General features: G+C 41.1%; 1 long non-coding RNA gene across 1 annotated transcript in view; it reads left to right on the forward strand.

Annotated features, from left to right (window-relative positions):
- Positions 1 to 19,044, forward strand: part of LOC114096125 (uncharacterized) — a 34,005-nt gene that overhangs the window by 11,127 nt on the left and 3,834 nt on the right. The window lies entirely within an intron of this gene.

Here is a 19,044-nt window from a genome sequence, read left to right on the forward strand (position 1 = left end):
TTCTGTCCAATGACGACGCTGATTGGGCAAAGTGCAGAGTTGAGACATGTCAGAGACACTGAACTGGAGCTCTGATAGAACCCACCACGAGCCAATGACTCATCTTGATTGTCTAAGCCAGTTTGTGTTGGGCTTTAGAGTAGTAGATATTGCTGGTGAAGTCATCTTAAATGGTATAGACTTGGCAGGTTTCTGGAGAAACAGTGGGAAGTTTTCCTTAGTATTCAAGGAGGTTATTGAGAGGAATCTGCCCAAGTCTCCTGACCTTTCCCACCATGATTCACAGCTGATGGAGAAGGCTGCAGGAGGGAGTGTCTATAAGGCTTGCATTATCATAGGAGGAGAAAGGCTGACTGGGTCCTGGTGTAAGGGTGGGGATAAAGCTGTGTCACTAAGTTGACGGACATGAGTATGGTCTGTGAAGATGCTTGTGTTCGGTTTGAGTAGATGCTGCCAAACCATTCTCTCAAGTCAGGGTACCAAGTTACAGGCCTGAGAGTTCCTGGAGCCTTGTATCTTACTTTGCCCCAAGGCTGATAAGCAAGGGGTTCTAGCTTTATCAGAGTGTAGCAGTTCACAAACAGTAGTGGAAAAGTTGCTGCTAAAGTAACACACACGCACACGTGCATATACACACAACACAGATACGCGTACTCACACAAGCATAAGGATTCAGGTGGCAATTTGTTATGGTTTGGCTGTGAGGTGTCCCCAAAAGCTCTTCTTAATGCTGGAATATTCAAAGGTAAAATGATCACACTGTAAGAGCTGTAGCTTAATCAGTCCCTCCTAGTTCGAATGGGGTGTCTGATAACTGTAGGCAGGTGGGGTGTGCCTGGAGGAAGAGGGTCACTGGGGGTGTTCCCTGGAAGGGTGCTTCTTCCCTGTGACCCCCTTCCCCCCCGCCTCTCTGTTTCCACCATGAGCTGAGCCGCTCTCCTCTGCTGGGCCCTTCTGCTGTGATGCTCTGCCTCTCCTTGGACCAAGAGCAAAAGAGTTGGCCATCTAGGGACTGAGACCTCTGAAACCTGACTTCACCAGCAATATCTACTACTCTAAAGCCCAACACAAATATCTACTACTCTAAAGCCCAACTCCTCCAAGTTGTTCTTGTTGGGTATTTTGGTCACCGTGATACAAAAGCTGAATGAAACACATTGCAATTGGGGCAATAATTTAAAAGCAAATACATTTAAAGCATCTGAATGAGGCTATTTTAAAGTGCAAGTATAAACCAAGTACCTGAGTACCTGCTCAGACTCTAAGTTGTCCTCCCTAACCTAGGAAGCATCTCAACACCCCATCAGAATTTCCCTTTCTGTATAAAGATGAGGTGGGGCCTGGGGATATAGCCTAGTTGGTAGAGTGCTTGCCTCACATGCACAAGGCCCTGGGTTCAAACCCCAGCACCACACACAGGCACAAAATGATAAGGTGGGAAGCAGGAAGTAAGAGAGTGGGGTGAGTGTGTGTGTGGGAGGGGGAACAGTGAAGGAGGAGAGGGTAAGAAAGGTTAGTTTCTACACAAATAGCAGCTCATCTAAAATATCCCAATATGTTAAATTATTCGATATAGGTGTTGACGAAACAAACAGTAAGGCATGGTATAGTGTTCACTATTATTGGTTGATTTTTTGTTCATTGATATATAAAATAATGTTTCAGTTTATCTGAAACAAAAATGCCTTACATTGGGCTTAGTTGACCCGCAGCACCAGCTTTGTATGAAGTATGAAGAATTTACTTGAAGGTTCAGGAGAGAGTTGATACAAACTTAATTGATGTAATATTCTCCTTTAAATATGTATTTGCTAAAAACCAAAATGTTAACACTGGGAAGACAAGGTATGCTCATTCAAATAGTACCTAATATTCTTTCCTGTTACTTCTCACGGGTTCCGTCCTTGGAGCAGGGATTGGCAATCCGGCGGGCTGGTTTCTGTGTTGAAGGGTGACACCATTCACTTCCTATTGTGTCGGCTTGCCCGAGGGGCTGGATTCTTGGTGTTATTAGCCGTCAGTGTCCTCTGCCAGCCTCTGGGAGCTAGTGACTGGAGCCCAGGCTTCTGAGTGTCTTCTATCGCTTCTTCCACTGTCATGTCTCATTTGATCACTTTGAGGATTTCACATTCCATTCATGGACATGTGGCAGAGAGACTTCTAGGTGCCTACCCGATATCTATTCTCACCTTTCTCCTTAATAACAGATCTTATCAAAAGAAACAGTATGTTCAAATTAAACCCAACTTTTGCCAGCCGGCCTGTATGATCCAGATTTGATCAACAAATTGTAAGTGAAAGTTGTTAAATGGGGACTCCTGGGAAAGCTTTTTTTAAAACATGCTATCTCAACTGCTGGGCACCCTTTTCCACTTGGCCCTTTTGCCTGTCTGTTTCTGGGAGCACTGTGTGATTGCTGGAGCAGCAGTCGCTATTTGATGAACATTAGAAAGAGGGCCACAATCTAAGATGCTGCCCCGGGACTGCTGTATCAGCCCTGAGCTGCCTGCTTCTGGAATTCTCATTCTGTGCAAGCAGAATAAACTCTTGTTTATTTAAACTGCTGCCTCTCAGGTTTCTATTACTCACAGCTGAATGCAATTCTGGCATTCTAAATATTCATTCAGTATAATCCTCCATGTGATTAGTTCAACATTTTACAATTGTCTTTGAATGGAGGTCTGTGCAACAGAGATGTGCCCCACGCACTCAGGTTCCCTGGCCTGGAGCATGAACACTCAGCTTAAAAGGCCTGCCATGCCCAGCAGAACCAATTAACCAGCGTGGAAATGGGCTGGATGGCAGGGCAGGCCTTCCTACTCCACTGTTGTACTGGGGAGTCCATAGGATGGAATCAGAGGTTGAGGTCTGGGGACATCTTTCCAGAGCTCTCAGCTTGTTGTCCTCACGGGAAGGAGAGATCCATGGCAATATGTTGGAACAGACATGAGGCTTCCTCCTGCATTTATACTAGAGCCATGTAGACCCGCCCATCAAGTTTATGAAGACCCAAAGTCTAAATGTCACCATCTTCTGTCAGGTGTAAAATAGACTATAATCAGACTGAAAGACCTAAGCAACCTCATTCTATTTGGGACCTCATTTTGCTCTGAAACTTAACCTCTGACCTACTGCAGTCCTAAAGTCAGGAAAATACCACAGAAAAGCTCTGTGGAAACAGTTCTCGGAAAAGCCGCAGATGGTGATCTCCTAAGATAGGCCAAGATATCGAAATATCTGAGATTCCAGATGGCCCGCACCTAGGTGTGGTGACCAATATCTAAACTAGAAGCCCTGCAGCTTGGCACATACCCCCCTTGCGACATCCTCACCGTTTAAACCAATTATTTTTAAATGCATCAACCCCTTGAACTAACCAATAATCCTTTCCAGATTCTTTCCCGCCATTTGATAAGCTAATCATATTTTAAAGTTGTTGTTTGATTTTCCCGCGGTGTGTGATGATTTGCTATGATGTATGTGGGGGTCCCTGCCTTCTCCAAAGAGTGTATAAAACTGCTGCAAACCCTGGGCTCGGGGCCTCTCAGCGTCACCAGTTGCTGTGTGCGCGCAGAGGACCGAGCTAGCTCGCAATAAACACCTCTTTGCTGCTTACATCGATCTTGGTCTCTGGTGGTCTTTTGGGGGTCCCGAATTCGAGCATAACAAGACCACGGATACTCTCCCTACATCTGCTTTTGTCCACCTGACCTGGGACTGGGATGGTCCTGTGCCTACCCCACCCCAGCACCACCGTCAGTGGAGAATTACAGCCACTGTGAAAAGAGCCAGAAAAATGGACACTGTAGTCGACCTCATTCACACTCCGTTGCTACCCTCTGCTCTCCCTCCAACCCTTTTAAACTCAGATCCCCCCAATCATTTGACAAATAAAAAAGTATTTACCAGTAAAAAATGTGTATGGGAATCAAAATAAGTCAACTTTATACTGAAACATTTTTGTAAAGTATTACCTTCCAAAAGCAATTTATAGATACACAAGAACTAGAGCAAGTTTGAGATTAAGGTGGGGGGTGCAGGGGTGGGCAAAGGAGGAGGAGGAGAAAGAAGAAGAGGAGGAGAGAGAAAGAAAGAAGTTTGGACTTAAGCAGGTCTGGCCTACTCTCTCAGCCAATAAATGAACGCATTACTAAACCAAGGACGTGGTCTGTGCTCTGCCAATTGCTAATTACCTGAGCTACACCCCTTAATGCCATCATTGTTTTATGTACCTTAGAAATATTCACTCTCCTGTTGTTTCTGAAGCCAAGCTGGAGCCAGCTTCTCCAACAACATTCAAGTCTAGGAGCTGCCTCAATGGGTCACAGGGTTCAGGGAGCGCCACCCTACGTGGGTCCCAGACCTCCATGCTAGATGTATGCTTGAAGTGAATGGCACCACAGTCTGCATCCTGGCTGCCACAATCTCCTTATCAGTCAAGATGGAACTGATGAGGGGCCTGTAATACTCCCATTCCTTCTGGTGCTAATGTCTGTCCCTGACAGCCCTGTCCCTGGCCTCTTGCAGGGTCTCTGTGCTATTGTAGTGCTGTTCTGCTGTGGCCCAGCCCTGGAGATGCTCCTGTCCCCCCTGGCCTCCTCCAACCTGGGGCAGGGGGAAGTGGGAGGTCCCAGAAGCACAGGCAACTCAGGCTGCCTCTGGACTGCCATCTCTCCAGATAAATGCTTGGGAGATCCCTTGTCTGGATCTTACCAGTCACACAGGAGCTGTCAGTAAAGCAGGTAGCCTGGTGTCTGGATCCCTTCTGGCCCCACAACATTAGGTCACAGAAGTGGTTTGTTAACATTTGAATCACTTGATCCACCTAAGCCTCAGTGTTATGGTTTGGATGTGAGATGTCCTCCCAAAGCTCATGTGTGAGGCAATGCAAGAAAGCAGTGAAATGACTGGGTTGTGAGAGTCTTAACCTGATCAGTGCATTAATCCCCCATAGGGATTAACTGAGTGGAAATTAAAGGTGGGCAGGGCGTGGCTGGAGGAGGTGGGCATTGGGGGCGTAACTTTAGGGCATATATTTCGTATCTGGCCAGTGGAGTCTCTGCCTTCTGATCATCATGTGAGCTACTTCCCTCCACCACCCACTTCCACCCTGATATTCAGCTTCTCCTTAAGCCCCAAGGAATGGAACCGGCTGTCTGTGGACTGAAACCTGTGAAAACATGAGCCCTTAAGTGAACTTTTCCTTCCCTACAATTGTTCTGGTTGGGCCTCTTAGTTACAGTAGCAAAACAACAACAACAACAAAAAAAAACAACATCAACAACAACAACAAAAAAAAACAACTAAGACATTCGGTTTCTTTTTCTGTAAGATGGGAATAAATAATGGTACCTTTATGTTGCTGTCTTTTTCTTCCCATTTGCTACAGGAAGCATATGGCTTCATGGTTAGTCATGCAAACTGTTAAGCTAGGTTGCCTGAGGTCAAGTACTGCCTCTGTTAAGAAAAAAAAAATCCTGGATAACCATAGCAAACTGCTTGAGTGCTCTGTATCTCAGTTTCTCCACCTGTAAAATGGGGACAGTAACATTACCATACAGGGCTGTTGTGGAAATTAAGGAATCAGTATCAAAGAACTTAGAGGAGCCTATAGCAATAAGATAGTAAGTGCCAAGAGTCAGAACACTCACCATAGAGGCAGGGCTCATTATTTATGCCCATCTTACAAATAAGTAAACTGATGTTTAGAGGGTCAAAGTGGTTCAAACGTCAGGCAACAGCATTTTTGTATGCTTTTGAGGAATTTGGGACTTCTCGTTCTTTGCTTTGAGAATTTCTGGATCCCATCAGTTAGAAGTCATCATTTGTGGTTTGGATCTTACTGTCCCTAAAACCATGTGTTGATAGCTTGTTTGCCAGCCTGTGGGACTATTGGGGGGTGGAGGTGGTTCTAGTGGAAGGAAGTTAGGTCACTGAAGCATTTTCCCCTCTCTGTCTCTTTGCTTCCTGGATACCATGAAGTGAGCAGCTTTACTCCACCACCTGCTCCCTGCCATGATGTGCTGCCTCACCCCAGACCCTGTCAGTAGGGCCAACCAACCATGGACTGAAACCTCTAAAAGTGAGCCAAATAAATTTTTTCCTCTTTTAAAGCTGATTTTTCTCAGGCATTTTGTCACAGCTATGGAAAGCTAACACAGCACCCATACTTCTCACTTCAATGTTGTACTTTACCAACTGTTTCTCCACCCCTCAAAAACCTAAACTGTAAATAAATTTCTTCCCTCATTTCCAGTAATAGCCCCTAATTTTCTCCCACAATTTTAATACCCTTCTCTCCTGGAGCCACACGATAGGGGCATGTTCTCCTGGGTTCCTTGTGTCTTCCTTGCAAAGAGAGGATGCAGTCCCTGCAGAGAGGTAGGCCTCCAGCCTGCAGGGACAGTTGGCTGCCTTGGGTGATAACTGCACCAGTTTGCAGGAGCAGCTGAGAGCTGCTTCCTTTCCTTTGCAGTTCACACTTAATAATGAGCTCTTGCCTCATCACCATCTTAGGTTTCCTGTTCTAGGTTTCTGGCTCATGAAACCAAAATTCCCTTCTGCTACATCTTCTCAGCCTACTTCCGGGAAAGATGCAGGATCTCTTCTTCTGAATGGTCTCATTCTGCATGTGGCCTTATTGTCTGGCTTTTCTACAATGACCTTGGGGCTTTTTCTCTCAGCTTCTATCTGACCTTCAAGTCTGGCTGCCCTGGAGCACACACACATTAGCAGTTCTCACACCCAACAGCTAATTGTTTATGTCAGGAAATGTTATTTATCTACTCTCCCCAGAAGTTCAGGGCAACACACCTACAAAACGCCACTCAGACTAAGCATGATTTCTTTATCTTGTCCCCCAAAGAATTGGGTTTAGAAAATGATTTTCTATCAAGTGACAAGTCTCAAAATATATGACAGTGTTTAGAACTGCACTAAAAGTAAGTCTGCCTTCTGACACTGATCATCCCCCTACCCACTGTACCCCTTTGCAGAGGCAATCACTGTTATAGGGAGAGAATCCCTTATCCAAAATGCTGAAGTGTTTTGGAATATTTGCATGTATAATGTGATTTCTTAGGAACAGGACACAAGTCTAAACACAAAATCTGTTTCACATATTCCTTCTATGCCTAGCCTGAAGGTAATTTTTATGCAATATTTTTGACTTCCATCCATCCTGTGAGGTCAGATGCAGAACTTTCTACTTGCAATGTCATGTCAGCACTCAAATAGTTTCAGATTTTAAAGCATTTCAGATTTTGGATTTGGGGATTAGGGGATGCTCAACCCATAATAATTTTTTGTTTTGCCTTCCAGAAATATATGGGCCTGAACCATTGACATTGTCCTGGCCCTTGACTTTTTTCAATAATAACATATCTTGTAGTTCTTTCCATATGCAAACATAGACATGCTTTTTATTCTTTTAAATAGTTGCATAATATTTCATTATGTATGAAAGTACCTGTATTATTTTCCCATTGTTTCTGTAACAAATTATCACAAATTTAATGGTTTGAAACAACACAAATTCGGGGGATAGTAGAGGATAGGAAAGACAGCAGAACACAACAGACACTAGTATGGCAATATGTAAATCAAGGGATGTGTAACTGATGTAATTCTGCAATCTATATGGGGTAAAAATGGGAGTTCATAACCCACTTGAATCAAAGTGTGAAATATGATATATCAAGAAATTTGTAATGTTTTGAACAACCAACAATAAAAAATTTAAAAAAAAAAGAAACAACACAAATTCAATATCTTACAGGTCTAGAGGTTAGACATTCAAAATTGGTCACACTGGGTGAATGTTGAGATGTTCCCAGGCCATGTTCCTTCTGCAGGCTTGAGAGCAGAATCCACTTTCTCACATTTTCCAGCTTCTCAAGGCCTCACCCACATTGTGGCTCCTAGCACCCCCCCGCACACCCCAGCAGACACATCACTCTGACTTTAGTACCTGTCATCACATCTCATTCTCTCTCAGTCTTACACTTCTGCTTTGTGATTTCACTGGGCCACCTGGATAATCCAGCACCATCTCCCACTTCAGATCTTCACTGCATGACATGTGCAAAGTCCCTTTTGCTGTAGCAGGTAGCATATTTACAGAATCATGGCATCTTTGTAGGGAGACCTTCACAAGTGGGACTAGTGGCCTATAGAAGGAGAGTTCCCTCACCCCATCCTTCTGCCATGTGAAGACACAGCAAGAAGTCATAGTCTGTGAACCAGGAAGGGCCCATCCTGGACACTGAATCTGCGAAAGCCTTGATCTTGAACTTCCGGGCACCAGAACTGGAAGAAATAAATTTCTGTTTTTATAAGTCACCCAGCCCTTGGTATTCAGTTAAAGCCGTCTGAGCAGACGAAGACACCCTTCATTCAATGAACATTTATTAAGTGCCTACCTTGTCCCACGCATTGTGTTAGACATTGTTGGGGATACAAAGACATTTCATTTTTAAAAGATCCTTGTTTCAGGTAGGTCACACATCAATGGAGTAAAACAGAAGTGTTTCCTGGACTTGGACCAGGAATGTCAACTAACTATAGCAGAAAAAATAACAAGTACAAGAAGTTCCAAAGCAACTTGGGAGCCCAAAAGAAGTACATAAAGGGTCTGGGGATGTGGCTCAAGTGGTAGCTCTGTGTACAAAGTTTCGGCTATTATTATTTTCTAAACATGCATATCTATAAAGCTGAAAATTCAGCCACCTAGAAAAAGTCCAAATGGTCCAATTAGTCTTTTTTTTTTAAAGAGAGAGTGAGAGAGAATTTTAATATTTATTTTTTAGTTTTCGGCAGACACAACATCTTTGTTCGTATGTGGTGCTGAGGATCGAACCTGGGCCGCCTGCATGCCAGGAGAGCGCACTACCACTTGAGCCACATCCCCAGCCCCTTCAATTAGTTCTGAATCAAGCATGGAAGAGTTCAGTAGTTTGCGGGAATCCACTGCGGCGTGCACCTGGCCATCCTGCCTCAGATCGACGGACTGCTCTCCCTGGGCTCCTCATGGGAGAATGGTGCTGAGGAAGTTTGGAAATCTAGGGCCTGAGTTTCCTCTCTAATATTGACTGAGGCAATTCTCCTGGCAGATATGGCTGGGTAATTGGTAAATTTGGTCATGTTCCTTGTGCTTATTTTTAAACGAGACAGGAAATATGCTCTTTACTGATTCTGCCATTCTCCAGCTCACAGCGCCAAAAATACCCCTCCAATCACAGCCTGGAAATCCAGGTTCTTGTGAGGGTCACAATTTGTAGTTATCTCAGTCATGTCTTCCTTTGGGTTTCTCCAATATCCCTACTCCTTTGACTCTGTCTCCCTCTGGATCATTCTTGGTAGCCTCTGCCTCTTTCTCCCACCTTTGAAATGATGCTAATGCCCTCCAGAATGGCTTTGTGAGGCCATTAACAGAAATAATTAAAAATTAGAAAATACTCAGCCAGCAGATCCAAAGTAATTTTTTTTGTCCTTAAAGAGCTCACACCACCAGATATATATAAGCATAAACCTGCACAAAGCCCAATATCTTCTGCAGGTGCCATAGTAATTATCACACATGGCCACTGGCACCTGGGACGACTGCAGGGGGGCTGTATGTTCTGTGCCAAGCATTGAGCTCTGCTGTGCTGAAGATTATGTACTACTTGGTCCAATTGCTCATGTTGCTGATCCAAGACCTTGGACATGATCTCTACCTCCATCAGGCAGCCTCTGTGGGCTGAGAAACATTCCCTAAACTTCATTCCACACTTCTTCAGAATTCCGAAGAGAAGAGTGGCCCAAGTTCCAGAGAGAAAGGAGACATATTCAGAAACTATTCCTTTAATTCAGAGATTCTCAACCATAGCATTACTGGCATTCTGAGACAGAAAATTATTTGGGGATGGGGTCTCTTGTGTATTGCATGATATTTAGCAGCTTCCCTGGTTTCTGTGTATTAGATGTTAGTATTGCCCTGTTCCCTTCACCCAAATTGTGACAATCAAAAATGTCTTTGGATATTGCTAAAGATCCCCTGGGGACGAAGTCTCTGTTCAGGAGTCAATGCTTAATCCAACATTCCAGCAAGTTCTAATTAAAAGGAAAGACATTCCATTGGAAGATTTAATATTGTTAAGATGATAATATTCCCCCAAATTGATTGACAACAATACAGCCCAAATTTGTCAGTGTAACCTCTATTCAAATCTTGCAGGAATTGATAAGCTGGTCCTGAAATTCACAGGATCCAGTATAATCAAAACAATCTTGGAAAAAGAACAAAGTTAGAGGACTTTCCATTCCCAATTTCAAAACTTACTACACAATTGTAATAATCAAGGTACTATGGAACCTGCAAAGGGAAGACATATGGACCCAAGGAATAAAACTCAGCGTCCAAAAGTATTTATATTTATGGCCAAGTGATTTTCAACAAGGGTGTCAAGATCATTCAGTGAGGAACAACTAGGTATCCACATGCAAAAGATTAAAGTTAGAGCCCTATCTCACCCCGTATACAAAATTTACCTTAAAATGTATCAAAGAATTAAAATTGAGAACTAAAAACATAAAACTAAAAGACAAGATATAAGCATCTCTTCCTGATCTTGAATTAGGCAATAGCTTCTTAAATTTGACCCCTGAAATACACAAAGAACACAACACAACAAAATGATAAATTGGACATCATTAAAATTAAAATCTTGGTACTTCAAATATACCATCAAGAAAATGAAAACTGGGCTGGGGATGTGGCTCAAGCGGTAGCACGCTCGCCTGGCATGCGTGCGGCCTGGGTTCGATCCTCAGCACCACATACAAACAAAGATGTTGTGTCTGCCGAAAACGAAAAAAAAATAAATAAATATTAAAAAAAAAAAGAAAATGAAAACTATCTGCAGAATAGGCAGAAGTGTTGGCAAATCACATATCTGATAAAGGACTTGTATCCAGAATATATAAATATATAAAGCAGTCTTAAAAATCAATAGAAAGTCAAAACAATATGATTTTTTTAAAAGGCAAAGAATTTGAGTAGACATTTCTCCAAAGACATATACAAATAGTTTAAAAAGCACATGAAAAAAAATGGACATTATTAGCTATCAGGAACAAGCAAATCAAATGCACCATGAGATATCATTGCACACCCATTAGGACTGATATAATTTTAAAAACGAAAACAAAAATCTGACAATAACAAAAGTTAGCAAGGATGTGGAGAAATGGGAAGTCTCATAAATGGCGGGGGAATGTAAAATAGTACAGCCACTTTGTAAAGCAGTTTGGCAGTTCCCAAAAATGGTAATCAGAGTTACAATGGCTCAGGAGTTTCATTGCTAGGCACTGAATTGAAATATGAAAACAAAATAAAAGAAAAATGGATGAGAATTGAAAACTTATACCTACCACAAAAACTTGTACATATGTATTCACGTGTATTATTCATTACAAAAAATGGAAACAGTCCAAGTGTTCTTCAATTAGTGAATGGATTAACACAATGTGGTGCATCAGTATAATGGAATATTATTCAACAATTAAAAAAAAAGTGTAGTGCTGATGTGTCACAACATGAATGAACATTGAAATCATGATGTGAAGGGGGGGAGAATCAAGTACAAATGATCACATATTGTTCGATTCTATTCAATGAAATGTCCAGAATTGGCAAATCTATAAAGACAGAAAGTGGGTTGATGGTTGTTAGGGACTATGGAGAGCGGTTAATAGGGAATGACTGCTAATGGGTTTGGGGCTTCTTTTGGGGATGATGAAATGTTCTGGAAATAGTGGTGATGGTTGCACAACTTTGTGAATATTACTACAAACCATTGAATTGTGGATTTAAGGAAAAAAAGACTAAATGAATGAGAGAATAGTTGGAATTAAAAAAAAATCAATCATTAGGAGAATCAAGATTGATATGGGAACTTCATCAGATAGGGTCTGGTGAAGAAGGGAAGCTGTGGAAGAATGGGACTTAGCTTGCTTTGATGCGAGTCTGAGGGATGCCTTTCCACTTTACCATGGCAGCTGCAAGCTGACCCAACCCACAATGTCTGGACTGTGAGTGGGTCTGCTGAGACTCAGATGGCACCCAAGGGGATTTAGGATGAAACCTACAGAGAAAGGCCCTGAAGATTTGCAATCTACTTCCTTTGAGGTGTGCTGTTAATCACAGTAGATTTAGGACTATCTTCTTTGTGATTGAAATATGAGAATGCAATAAAAGACATATGAATGAACATTGACGTTGTGGCCACACAAAATTGTACATACGTATTCATTTATATATTACTCATTACAAAAATGGAAACAATCCAAGAGTCTATCAACTGATGAATGTATTAGCATGATGTGGTATGTGAGTGTAATGGAATACTATTCAATAATAAAAATGAATTGATTGCCGAGTATTCTTCTAGGCACTGGGAAATAGTAAACAAAAAAGACCCCAATTTCTGCCCTGTGGAAGGTATATTCTAAGTGCTGAATGCTGACCCTTTTCTGAAAGTTTTACATACCCTCATTACATTCCTGTTACATCATTTTTAAAAATTTTTTAATTTGTGCTTTTTAGTTATACATGACAGTAGAATGTACACCTAATGGAGGTGCCCCAGAAGGCCACAGGGAATAAATACCACTACAGGATCTTTGACATACATACATGGAGTATAACTTCCCATTTTTGTGGTTGTACATGATGTGGAGTTACACTGGTTGCATATTCAGATATGAACATAGAAAAGTTGTGTTTGATTCATTCTACTGTCTTCTCTCCTAGTCCCATGTCCCTCTCTTCCCCCTTTCCCCCCATCCAATCTTGTGAACCTCTCCTCCTCCATCTTCCCTGTCTATTGTGAGTCAGCATCCACATATTGGAGAGAACATTCAGCCTTTGGTTTTGGGGGATTGGCTTATTTCATTTAGCATGATAGTCTCCAGTTCCATTCATTTACCAACAAATGCCATAATTTCATTCTTCTTTATGGCTGAGTAATGTTCCAATGTGTTTATGTACCACATTTTCTTTATCTATTCATCTGTTGAAGGACTTGCCATATCTTTATGAGATAGTTACTATGTCAGTGAGCTCTTAGTCACTGTGGAAAACAATAACCTGAGATAATCAACTTTAAGGAGCAAATAACATCTTTTAATGTTAGCTTACGGTTTTGGAGGTCTCAGTCCATAGTTGGTTGGTCTATTTTTGGGGAGTCTAGAACAAGGCTGTACGCCACAATGGAAATATGTGGCAGAGAAAGTTGCTCACCTCATGGCAGGCAGCAAGGAGATATGCAGGAAGGGGTTGGGGCCCCAGTGTCCCCTTCAAAGGCATGGCCCCAATGACCTTCCATTAAGCTCCACCTCCTGAAGGTTCCACCACCTCCCAGTAGAGCCACAGGTTGAGGACCAAGCCTTCAACACAGGGGCATTTGGGGAACACTTCCAAACCACAGAAGCTACTACTGTAATTCTCTTTATAAGCGCGGAAGCTAAAGCTCAGGGAGGCCTCATTATAGACCCCCGCTCACACTGAAAGGGAAGATTTGAATGTGAGCAAAGTACTCTTGGAGCTGAGCACTTAACCATCCTTCTCCCAAATGGAGGTGCCCCAGAAGGCCACAGGGAATAAATACCACTACAGGATCTTTTAATTTTTGAGAGAACACAGATATGTTTCAGATACCACATAAACTACTATTATTAAGTTCTTTGGAACTAAACTAATAAATTCAACCATTAGATATTTCTTTGGACCCAGGGTTGCTGTGAAACATTATTGAGATGCTAAAGGCAACACACACAAAGAAAATTTGGGAACTTCTGTGCTCTATTATTGTCTCGTGTCTATGGGTTTCCTGTAGACTGCAGGCTCCAGGGGCTGCGGGCACAGAGTGCATCCTGCAAATGTTGAATGAAGAGGTGAACAAATGAATGGAGATGGAGCAGGAGTAAAGAGGAGATTTGCAAACAAATCAGAGCCAGGATGTAACTAGCAAGGATAACCGAATAAATGGAAGAAGAGGATACAATATTTGGAGACTAAAAATTATGTGGGAACTATGAAATAACCAAAGGCAGACTCTGAAGGCAGATTACCTGACTTTGAATCCCAGCTGTATGTACCACATACTGGTTTTGTGATCTTGGGCAACTTACTTAACTTCCCTGAGCTTCAGTGTTCTCACCAATGAAATGGAATTTTAAAGAGGTTATATGAAAAAAATACACACACACACACACACACACACATATCAGGTTAAATGACACAGTCTGCTTAGAACAGTGACCCGTACATTGTAATTGTGAAATATGCATTGTTTTTTTATTTTATTATTATTATTATTATTATTATTATTATTATTATTATTAAAGTTCTATGCAATCAGGGGTTTTTGTTGTTGTTTTGTTTTTTCATCTCAAAGTCATTCGGACTCTAAGGGGATGGGAGGTCTAGCTAAATGGCCACCAGCCTTCATGATGTTGTTTCACCTCTTCACTCTTACTTCCATGTAAGGACTGCAGTTGTTTACTTATTCATTGTCAGGATTCACACCCACTTCTTTGTAGAATCTTCAGTAGCTATTCCATTTTCTTCCCTTCCACAACTTAGTTCAGGATGTTGGACAGCCCCCTCCCATCATGCCCACCAATTAACGTCATTGTCCGCTATGATCAGTTTCTAACTGGTGACTTGAGTTTTGTTGGGACTAATTCTGCATTTAGACGCCTTGTCAGTCTTTCTCTGAAAATTATTGAGGGCCTGATGTAGGTGTGGGTTGGGTTCACCCAAAAGTTTCATCTGTGTGTGTGTACACGTGCGTGTGTGCGCCAGGGATTGGACCCCAGGGGGTGCTTAACCACTGAGCCACATCCTCAGCCCTTTTGTATTTTGTTTTGAGACAGGGTCTTGCCAAGTTGCTTAGGGCCTCCCTAAATTGCTGAGGCTGGCTTTGAACTCGGAGATCCTCCTGCTGGGATTACAGGTGTGGGTCACCACGCCAGGCCCACCTTTAGTCTTATTTCCCTCCCCTTTTTTCATCACCCCCTCCCCCTATCTGCTGGCCCTTCTTATGTTCTCTCTCTCCTTTTACAGGTAACTTCTTCTTATATCTCCAACCTTCCCTCTAGGTTCACTTACATCTTCAATTTTTTTTGATAGAGGGTAGGCTGGTAGTCAGCTATCCGATCTTCTTCTTCTACAGAAAGGTCTTAATTGCACTTATCTCTGAAAGTTATTATCACTGAGAAATATTTAAAAATTCTACATTGGCAGCTAGTTTCTTTCAGTACATTGAAAATATCACTTCTATTAAATGAATGTTAGATTTTATCACCTTATAGTCCATGCTTCTTAATATTTCTTCCATTTTCCCCCATTTGTTTTTTCTTTTGCTGGGTTGTGGCTACTTTTTTTCTGTGTCTAATTCTACTGATAAACTCATTCATTGAGTTTTTAAATTTGAGTTACTGGTTCATTTCTAGACATTCAATTTAGTTCTTTTTAAAATATGCTAGATCACTTTTTATATTTTCATCATCTGTACACCTTTTCAAGCTGTATCTAGTAATTCCAATATCTCAGTTAAATTTATCTGTCTGTACTTTCTCTTGTTTTTGCTTTCTGTGCTTGTGAGACTTAATATCCTTGATTATTATTGACTGTGTGTTTCTCATTGTCTTTGAAAAATGAAATGTGGGGTGTGCCCCCTCTAGAGATGACTTGTCTTTGATAATACCACATTTAATAACTGTGCTTTTAGTCTCTGATCTCTTTAAACTAAATTCATAGCTCGAGGTTCCTTTGGACCAGCCACACTGTAAATTTGAGGTAAAACTCTCTGGAGGGCTACTCAGTGGATTTCAAAAGGAAGCAATCAACTCAGGTATCCTCCTCTCATGCCAGCATAAAGACAACTTTCTTTTCAGTCCCCTGGGTTTGGGGTCATTGTTGGTTTTATTTCTGATTCAGTCTTACCCTCGGGTACATTTTTTTGGCAGGGGGTACCAGGGATTGAACCCAGGGGCACTCGACCACTGAGCCACATCCCCAGCCCTATTTGGCATTTTATTTAGAGACAGGGTCTCACAGAGTTGCTTAGCGCCTCTCTGTTGCTGAGGCTGGCTTTGAACTCTTGATCCTCCTGCCTCAGCCTCCCCAGCTGCTGGGATTACAGGTGTGTGCCACAGTGCCTTGCCTGAGGTACCTTTTTATTGTGGGATTTTCCACTATATTCTCCACCTGGCCTGTGCTTTGATTTCTTTCTCTTTACCTCAAGAAAAGATAAGTTCCAAGTAGCTGGGACTGAAAGTTATCTCAGGATAGGAGCGCTGTTGTCTTCCTTTATAGCTCTGGGGTCTTGCTTTCACTTGAATATTTTCACTTGTCACATATTTGTCTTAAATGATATATTTTTAAAAAATATTTGGGCTGGGGATGTGGCTCAAGTGGTAGCGCGCTCTCCTGGCATGCGTGCGGCCCGGGTTCAGTCCTCAGCACCACATACAAACAGAGATGTTGTGTCTGCAGAGAACTAAAAAAAATAAATATTAAAAAATTCTCTCTCTCTCTTAAAAAAAAAAGATAAAAAAATATTTAATTCAGCATTTTAACATGCTTTCATGGGAGGGTCAGTCTGAATAACCTACTTTGCCATTACCAAAACTGGCAATATAATTTCTTTAACAGCTGAACATTATCATAGCCTATACCAATGTTATCTAACCACTCCTATGATGGGCATGTACGTTGTTTTTAATCTTTTCATATTATAAATAATATTGCAATGAATGAATTATAGTCCACTATGTATATATCATGTATATGTGTATTTGTATGTGTGTATATGTTTATATTTTACATTTAGACATACACACATCTTTCTGTATGGTAAGTGCTCAGAAATGGATTTCAGGATCAAGATGTATTGTTATTGTTGTTATTGTTATTTTTATGATTTAACCTTTGAGAGCTATTGCTAAGTTTCACTTCAACGCACTAGCAGTGTATTAGAGTCTATCATAGCTTTCCTTTATAACATTTTGGATTTAGGGGAAGAAATTTCTCAATGTTATGTACTCAAATGCCATCTTGGTTTGCCTAACAGTGGCCATGAGATTGTGATCGAGATGAGGACCTTGCTGGGTTGGAATTAGTGGAATAGTTTGTACCTGTCTCCAGGGAGGAGCATTGATCTGGAACCCAAGACTTTCTCTGCAGGCTTACTGAGACATTAGCTCCTAGACTCCTGAAGCCTAGATTTTGAACTTCCCATTTGTCCCTTTTGCTAGATGAGGGTTGAATTTGGTCTAGAGGTGGTAGTTCTGGGTTGTACTCAGGATATCTGTTTACTAGCAAGTTAAATAGCATCCCTTTGTGGCAGTTTGATAGTGAGATAGAAAAATAACTTTTCTTTGCTTGATAGGATTTTCTACTGTCTCTTTCATTTCACAAAATGTTTATGACAAGAAAAATAATATTTTAAATTTTTTTGAGGATGAGTTTAAAAAAATCTTTTGACTTCCTTCTGGCTCAAGGAGTTTACGTTTATGAAAACAAATTCTTGGTAAGTCACTTATATCATACCTGAGTCTAATTGCCATACGTTTGTTCCCCTGGAGTCCATCCCTATTCTGAAAGCATTAAGCAATGTGAAATTGCAACCTAGAGAAGATTCGATAAGGGTGGGCTTTAAAAAATTAAGATCATTTATTAAAAATAAAGTAAATGAATCATAGCTTATATAATTTGAGATTTCTTTCAAACTTCTATCTTTTCCATTTTTAATGTAAACTGGAGTTATAAATCTACCAAAGAATTATAAGTTATAAAAATAATAATTTTTTATTTTTTGAAATAATTTCAAAATTATAGAAAAGTTGCGGGAACAATTTAAAGAACTCATATGGGTCTAACACTGAGACCCCATTCAAGTTTTGCCTCTTGTCCCGATAATATGTTGCTTTTAGAGGTCACACCTCTTCAGCCTCTTTCAGTTCAGAACAATTCCTTGGTACTTCCTTGAATTTCATGACTGTAACCTTTTTTAAGACAATGGAAAATTATTTTTTAGAATGTTTCTTAACTTAGGATATTCTGCTGTTTCTTCAGAAAATCTGGTTATGGATGTGGATTTGGCAGGAATATCTTAAAACAATGTTCAATTCTTCTAGCATCCTTTCAGGTGGTACTTGATTTTAATATGACAATGTTGCATTTGATGCTGCCCTTGAATAAAGTGGTTTCTGCTGGGTGGCTTCACAGCAAAGTTATTCTTTTCCCTTTATAATGAATGTCTTTTATGGAAAGATACTTTGAGACTATGGAAACATTCCATTTGCCACCTAACTTTTGCCTATAGATTTTACCTTCATTGATGTTTCTTGCCTAAATTAATCATTACTGTGATTATGCCAAATGATGAGTTTTTATTTTTATCACTTCTTCTGCATTCAATAACTGGCATAAAGAACTTTCTCTTCTCCCTCTTTATGTGTTTGCTTAAATATTCATGGGCTCAATGATATTTGACTCAATGGGTTGGAATCAGTCCTTATCACTAATTTATTTTGATGATCATGTAGTTTTGAACTTGCCCGGTGGTTCAAACTGGCCTCTGTGTCCTTCTAACATGCCCTCATCATTTTTGTATACTCCATTACTTCCTGGCATTCAATTATCTTTCAGACCAAAAAATAAAATGTGAATTGTGCCTGTAATCCCAGGGGCTCGGGAGGATGAGGCAGGAAGATCAAGAGTTCAAAGCCAGTCTCAGCAAAAGTAACGTGCTAAGCAACTCAGTGAGACCCTGTCTCTAAATAAAATAAAAAATGGGGCTGGGAATGTGGCTCAGTGGTTGACCGTCTCTGAGTTCAATACCTGGTACAAAAAAAAAAAAAAAAAAAGGATTGTACTCTTCTGTTCCAGTCCTGAGATCAGTCATACTTTTTCCCCTAAAAACTTCTTCTGTTAGTGGAAAATGGTTTTTAGAAATCTGTATGCTTGGCAAGCTTACTGCTATTCATCTATTG

Source organism: Marmota flaviventris, chromosome 1 (assembly GCF_047511675.1).
Source record: "Marmota flaviventris isolate mMarFla1 chromosome 1, mMarFla1.hap1, whole genome shotgun sequence".
In the NCBI taxonomy this organism is placed as follows: Eukaryota; Metazoa; Chordata; class Mammalia; order Rodentia; family Sciuridae; genus Marmota; species Marmota flaviventris.